Source organism: Pseudorca crassidens, chromosome X (assembly GCF_039906515.1).
Source record: "Pseudorca crassidens isolate mPseCra1 chromosome X, mPseCra1.hap1, whole genome shotgun sequence".
Taxonomy (NCBI): Eukaryota; Metazoa; Chordata; class Mammalia; order Artiodactyla; family Delphinidae; genus Pseudorca; species Pseudorca crassidens.
In genome coordinates this window covers 109,925,345-109,931,938 of record NC_090317.1, presented here as the reverse complement: position 1 = coordinate 109,931,938, position 6,594 = coordinate 109,925,345, and the positions used below count along the sequence as shown (strand labels likewise).

General features: G+C 39.7%; 1 pseudogene; it reads right to left on the bottom strand.

The window, feature by feature from the left end:
* Window positions 1-4,535: 4,535 nt before the first annotated feature.
* Window positions 4,536-5,573, bottom strand: LOC137216716 (archaemetzincin-2-like; annotated as a pseudogene).
* Between the last annotated feature and the right edge of the window lie 1,021 nt (window positions 5,574-6,594).

Genomic DNA, 6,594 nt, shown 5'->3' with positions numbered 1-6,594 from the left:
TTTTTGCGGTACGTGGGCCTCTCACTGTTGTGAGCTCTCCCATTACGGAGCACAGGCTCCAGACACGCAGGCTCAGCGGCCATGGCTCACGGGCCCAGCCGCTCTGCGGCATGTGGGATCTTCCCGGACCAGGGCACGAACCCGTGTACCCTGCATCGGCAGGCGGACTCTCAACCACTGTGCCACCAGGGAAGCCCTCTCATGTTCTATTTTTCAGGAAAGCATGTAAGTAAACTAAGTAAGAAAGAAACCAGTAAACAGAAAGCACAATAAATAATAATAATAATAATTCAAGAGAGAGAGACTAGGAAGTTATCTAACACTTTTGCCTATATAGAAAATAATATTGAAAAACATTTTACTGAGCTCGTGGAGTACTGAAGAAGCATTAGCAAAAGGTACTTTGAAAAATAAGCAAATGAAAAAATACTATGATAATATTATTAAAATGGTTCTGAGACTCAATTTCCAATGTGTGGAGGGGAGTTTTCTCACACAGCACCAGGTAATTCTCCAGATACCAGGTGGGTGTCCTACACTTCAACTTCAATTCCGACACTACCTACCCAGAGATAGCATGAGATTTCACAGGTTAAGGGTTCAGCCCTACAAGACTCCACCCTTCCTGACTTCACGTGCCACTCACAAACCGAGGTTGTTACCTGTTCTTGGGACCAACTGGCTATAGATAGAGGTTCCCAAGACTCCCTCCTCAGGTTCGACTAATTGTGAGAGCAGCTCACAAAACTCAAGAGAAACATTTTACTTACTAGATCACTGGTTTATTGTAAAAGGATATAACTCAGGAATGACCAGATGGAAGAGATACATAGGGTAAGGCATGGGGAGGGGGCATAGCTCTTCCATGCTCTTGCCAGGCCTACCTCTCTCCCTGAATTTTCATGTGTTCACCAACCCATAAGCTCTCTAAACCCCATCGTTTGGGGGTTTTATGGAGGCTTCACTACATAGGCATGATTGATTAAATCATTGGACGTTGGCAATTATCACTAATATTAGAGAAATGCAAGACAAAACTACAATGAGGTATCACCTCACACCAGTCAGAATGGCCATCATTAAAAAGTCTACAAATAATAAATGCTGGACAGGGTGTGGAGAAAAAGGAACCCTCCTACACTGTTGGCAGGATTATAAATTGGTACAGCCACTAAGGAGAATGGTATAGAGATTCCTTAAAAAACAAAACCAGAGCTACCATGATTCAGCAATCCCACTCCTGAGCATATACCCAGAGAAAACTCTAATTCAAAATGATACATGCACCCCAATGTTCATAGCAGCACTATTTACAATAGCCAAGACATGGAAGCAACCTAAATGTCCATGAACAGATGAATAAAGAAGAGATGGTATATATATATACAATGGAATATCCCTCAGCCATAAAAAGGAATGAAATAATGCCATTTGCAGCAACATGGATGGACCTAGAGGTTATCATACTAAGTGAAGTAAGTCAGATTGAGATAGACAAATATCATATGATATCACTTATATGTGGAATCTTTTAAAATGATACAAATGAACTTATTTACAAAACAGAAATAGACTCACAGGCATAGAAAACAAACTTATGGTTACCAAAGGGGCAGGAGGGGTGGCGGGAGAGATAAATTAGGAGATTGGGATTAACAGGGACACACTACTATATTTAAATAGGTAAACAACAAGGACCTACTGTATAGCACATGGAACTATGCTCACTATCTTGTAATAACCTATAATGGAAAAGAATCTGAAAAAGAATATATACATATATGTGTAATTGAATCACTTTGCTGTACACTTGAAACCAACACAACATTGTAAATTAACTATACTTCAATAAAAAAAGAATAAATAAAAAATAATCATTGGACTTTGGCAATTGATTCAATCTCTAGCCCCTCTCCCATTCTGGAGGTTGAAGAGAGGGACTGAAAGTTCCAACCCTCTAATCTTCCCTCCCTCGCCCCTCCCCACCATGTTGGTCCCCCTAGCAACCAGCCCCCATCCTTAAGTTACCTCAAGGCTTTTCAAAAGTCACCTTATTAACATAACAAAAGACATTTAAATCAATATTATCCCAGGGAATTCCAAGGGATTTAAGGGGTCTGTGCCAGGAGTGGGGTCAAAGACCAAATATATTTCTTACAATAAATCACAATTATAAAATGAGATAATGGAGGCACAGGAGGCTGCCCTGAAAGACAACCAAGATAGAGGACTGAAGCTTGGTATTAATGGACAAAAGGGGTAATTGAAATGATCAATTAGAAACAAAAAGACTGTTCTTGGTTATTGTGCTCTGAGGGTTAATTCCAACAGGCCTGGAATTGGCCTGAGATGTTTTGCTCAATTATGGGATGCATCTGCATGGTACTGACCCAGGATCAAAGAAATATAATGATTAATAGTACTGTTTTGTAACATGGGTCCAAGGCAAGTTTCAGCATGTTTTGTGCCAGCTTGCCAGCACTGTTTATAAAGTGAGATTGATGGTTTGCCCCTGATTGATGGTTTACACCTGATAACAGCAGCAGTATTGATGGTTTGCACAAGGGCTCTGCCACTGGGGTTGGTCAGCTAGGATTAATATGACCAGAAAGCTGTAAGAAGCTCTGGCCAAGACTCCATCCTGAGATCACTGGTTGTATGCAAATGTTGATGATTCCTGGTCCAAAAAAAAAGCAGGACAATTGGAGCCTGCTTCCAACCTTTCAAAACTCTTGCTGTGAGGTAGCCTGTGGCTGTGATGCATATCCTAACTAAAACTTTGACTTATTGTTTCCTTTCCCTGCAATAAATGGTAGACTTGTAAATCTTGTCTTTTGGGGTCTTGTGAGTCTTAAAAATCCAAACTTGTTTGACTGCCACCATTGACACAGTTATGGAGAAGTATATAATTAAACCTAATTCTGTGCATGTCTATTTGAGACATCCTATGGGGAGGATGGTAGTGATGGGGTAACTCCAAAACTGCACTGCCTTTTTCTGACACAACTGCAGGGGTACTGTCTTGAATTGGAATAAAATCTCATTTTCTCAGTTTTCAAAAGATTTTCTCTCTGAACTCAGGGTGGGAATTGAAAATATCAACTATGTCCATCCATTGTAATTGAAGGTGTCCTGGACTGGCTGTTGTATTTGAGTATCATGTTAGTTTTCTGGTTCAACTGATCTGCATCTGCAGATATTGGTACAATTTACTTCTTTGTATCTTTGTATACATCTCAGGTCGCTTTTGAACGTCTCAACTTATGTCTTTCTTATGGTCTCAAATATCTGTCGCCCCTCAGTATCCACAGGGGATTGACTCCAGGACCCTCCCGAGGATACCAAAATCTTCGAATGCTCAAGTACCTTATATAATATGGCATAGTATTGGCATATAACTTATACACATCTTCCCATATACTTTAAATAATCTCTAGATTACTTATAATACCTAACACAATGTAAATGCTATGTAAATCGTTGTAAATACTATGTAAATAGTTGCCAGCACACAGCAAATTCAAGTTTTGCTTTTTGGAAATTTCTGGAATTTTTTCCCTCAATATTTTTGACTTTGGTTGAATACGCAGATACGCAGGACCAACTGCATCTTTTTCATCACCCTCAACATGTCCAAAGCCCCGCTGCAATACATTATACTTTCAAGCATGTGGGTGCTCACCCAGTCTGTTCTTCCCTAGAGATCCAGTTCATCTGCACCTAGGCCATCTCTCAAAGATCCTAGTCTCAAATTACCAATGATTCTCCTTTTTCCACGAGAGTATCTCTTCTTTTAGCTGGGTCCATTCTTTCACGAGGTGGATATAAAGTGTCCAAATTTCTATCTCTTTGCTAATGCCTCACACCCTGAAATGTATGGGTATACTTGTCCTTGATATTTATTTTTTATAGAAAAAAATCCTCATATTCTAACCCAGCACTAATCAACAAGTAAAATCATACAGTTATTTATAATCCTAGTGTGTAGACTTCAAGTTAGACATTCCTTGTCTGAAGACTTGCATAGTAGCACTGTTTAAACTGTGCACATTGGGAACTCCCTGGAGATCCAGTGGTTAGGACTCTGCGCTTCCACTGCAGCGGGCACGGGTTTGATCCCTGGTCCGGGAAACTAAGATACCACAAGCTGTGTGCCTCGGCCAAAAATAAAAAATTAAAATAAAAAATTAAATTCAATTAAATTTAAAAATAAAATATAAAATAAAATAAACCGTGCACATCAGACAGCTTTTCTAGTGATGGTATGATAGAAAGCAAACAGAGACCATTAAATAAAGGGACGCAATCAGATTAAATTTTATATATAAATTATTTTTCAGCAGTTTCCAGATTTTTTTTTTTAATGTGTAAGCATTTTGTTTTAATTATCACTATTTGAAAGTTTTTATTTTGGAGAGCAGAAAACCATTTCATTATACATTCACTGCATTTCTCAAGGGCTTCCACAAGTATTATCAAATTTATGTTTCAGTTACTCCAGGTGTATTGGTAGATGCATCATCAATCTAGCTCACCTATTCTCCAAATCGTTCTACAATATTGACATGAATAGCACACTGTAACTTACCTAAGTAGATGGGGCAAATGTCTAGAAGCCCATGGTCTGGTTCTTCCAGGTGGCTAGAGCCTTGCATTAGACTCACCAGCCAATGGTAATGTCAGAGTCCAAATTTGTGTCCAATTTCATGGATTCAACACTTACAGGATTGAAGTAGCAAAATACCCAAGATTTCAGGAATATAATAGTTATTAAAAATTGAAGAGTCACTTGAAGATTTCTTTTCAAGTTTTTAACTTTGCATTCACAGTATGAAAGATAAATATCACTGCCATATCTGGCAAAGCTGACTATTCCTGTGCCATCTGCCAAAAAGCCTTGTCCAAAGACAAAATTTCAGGAGTCTCTCGGGGAAAGACAAATCATTGTTATGCCCATGATACAGAAGACATTTGAAGATTTCTTTGTTTTTAAGCACTTAAGAAAGCCCCTGTGGACTTCCCTGGTGGTCCAGTGGTTAAGACTCCGTGCTTCCACTGCAGGAGGCATGGGTTCAATCACTGGTCAGGGAAGTTCCGCATGTCGTGTGGTGTGGCCAAAAAAAAAAAATGCCCCATATGAATTTGTAGGTTTTGTGTGTTGTCACGGAATCTAAAGGAACACTAAGTTTGCAGAAACAGGAAACTCTTCTACAAGTTTTACTGGCAGGCCACAGAAAAATATTTCACGGTAGCCCTTGAGCTCTTTAACATGTTCTTCTCTGATAATTCTGGTGTTCCCTAGAGTTCCAATGGGCTGCATATAAATATTACATTTCTTCATAGAGATTATTGATAAACTGTTCAAAGGCTTCAGGAGAGGTGCTCAGAATGGGAGGCAATCCAATCTGAGTGTGAATGCAAGGTATTGGGTCCAAAGAGATCATTCTCTGGCTGAAAGTCTTTCTTCATAGCTGTTCCCCACCTTCTCAGTTCTTATACTACAACATAAGCACTGGAATCTTTGAGATGAAGGCTGTTTGTAATGTCTGTTCAGAGTTATGCATTGTTTGCATAATGACAGGAATGTTCCATTTATACTGTGTTCCTATGCAGAGGTTTCTCTTTTTTTTTCCAATTTTTTAAAAATTGTGCTAAAATTCACATAACAGAAAATTTACCATCTGAACCACTTTTAAGCGTATAGTTCCGTGGTATTAAGTATATTCATGTAGTTGTACGATGATCACCAACATCCATCTTTGGAACTCTTCTTGTCTTGTAAAACTGAAACTCTGTACCCATTAAACAATGTTTTCAACCCTTCAGTTTGGAGAGACTGAATATACAAATAGACAATGGCCAGGCCATACATAAAAATAAAGCTCTGACCCCCAACCTGCAGCAACCAGCCCAGGAAATCAACTCATTATCTATAGTAACCAGCCCAGGAAGCCAGCCTGCTGTCTATTTGTCAGACTTGTAGGCATTCAGACCATTATCTCTGTCCAGTCAGGGAGGGCATACCTGAAGCCTTCCCCTTTTTCTACTATAAAGTGTTCCCACTCATCTGCCTGCTTTTGAATCTTTGCCAAAACTCTAGTGACAGTGGCTGACTCCCCTGCTATAGCAAGCTCTGACTAAATAGCCTTTGAATGTTCTCATTTGGTTGGTATTTGTTATTTCTACAGCTTGAATGGGTTAAACAGCTGCCCTACCACAAGGTTTACAAGGACCAGCGCATTGAAATGTGTTCATAGAAGTGATATGGAGGGTGCCTTCACCTGCCACTAGGCCAGAAGAGAGCCCATCCACTGCCAGATTTTTTTTTTAAATCAAGTTGTTACCTTTGAACATCATTAGAGTTCCTCCAGGGCCTACATGTGGAAGCGAGCCATAAAAAAATAAAAAGAGAGAGGAAAATAGGAAGAAAAGAAGAAAGAATATATGAAAGACAGAGAGAGAGAGAAAGGGAGGGAGGGAGAAAAAAAGGAGGGAGGAAGGAAGGGGTGGAGGAAGGAAGGAAGGAAGGAAGGAGGAAGGAAGGAAAGGAGGAAGGAAGGAAAGGAGGGAGGGAGGGAGGAAGGAAGGGAGGAG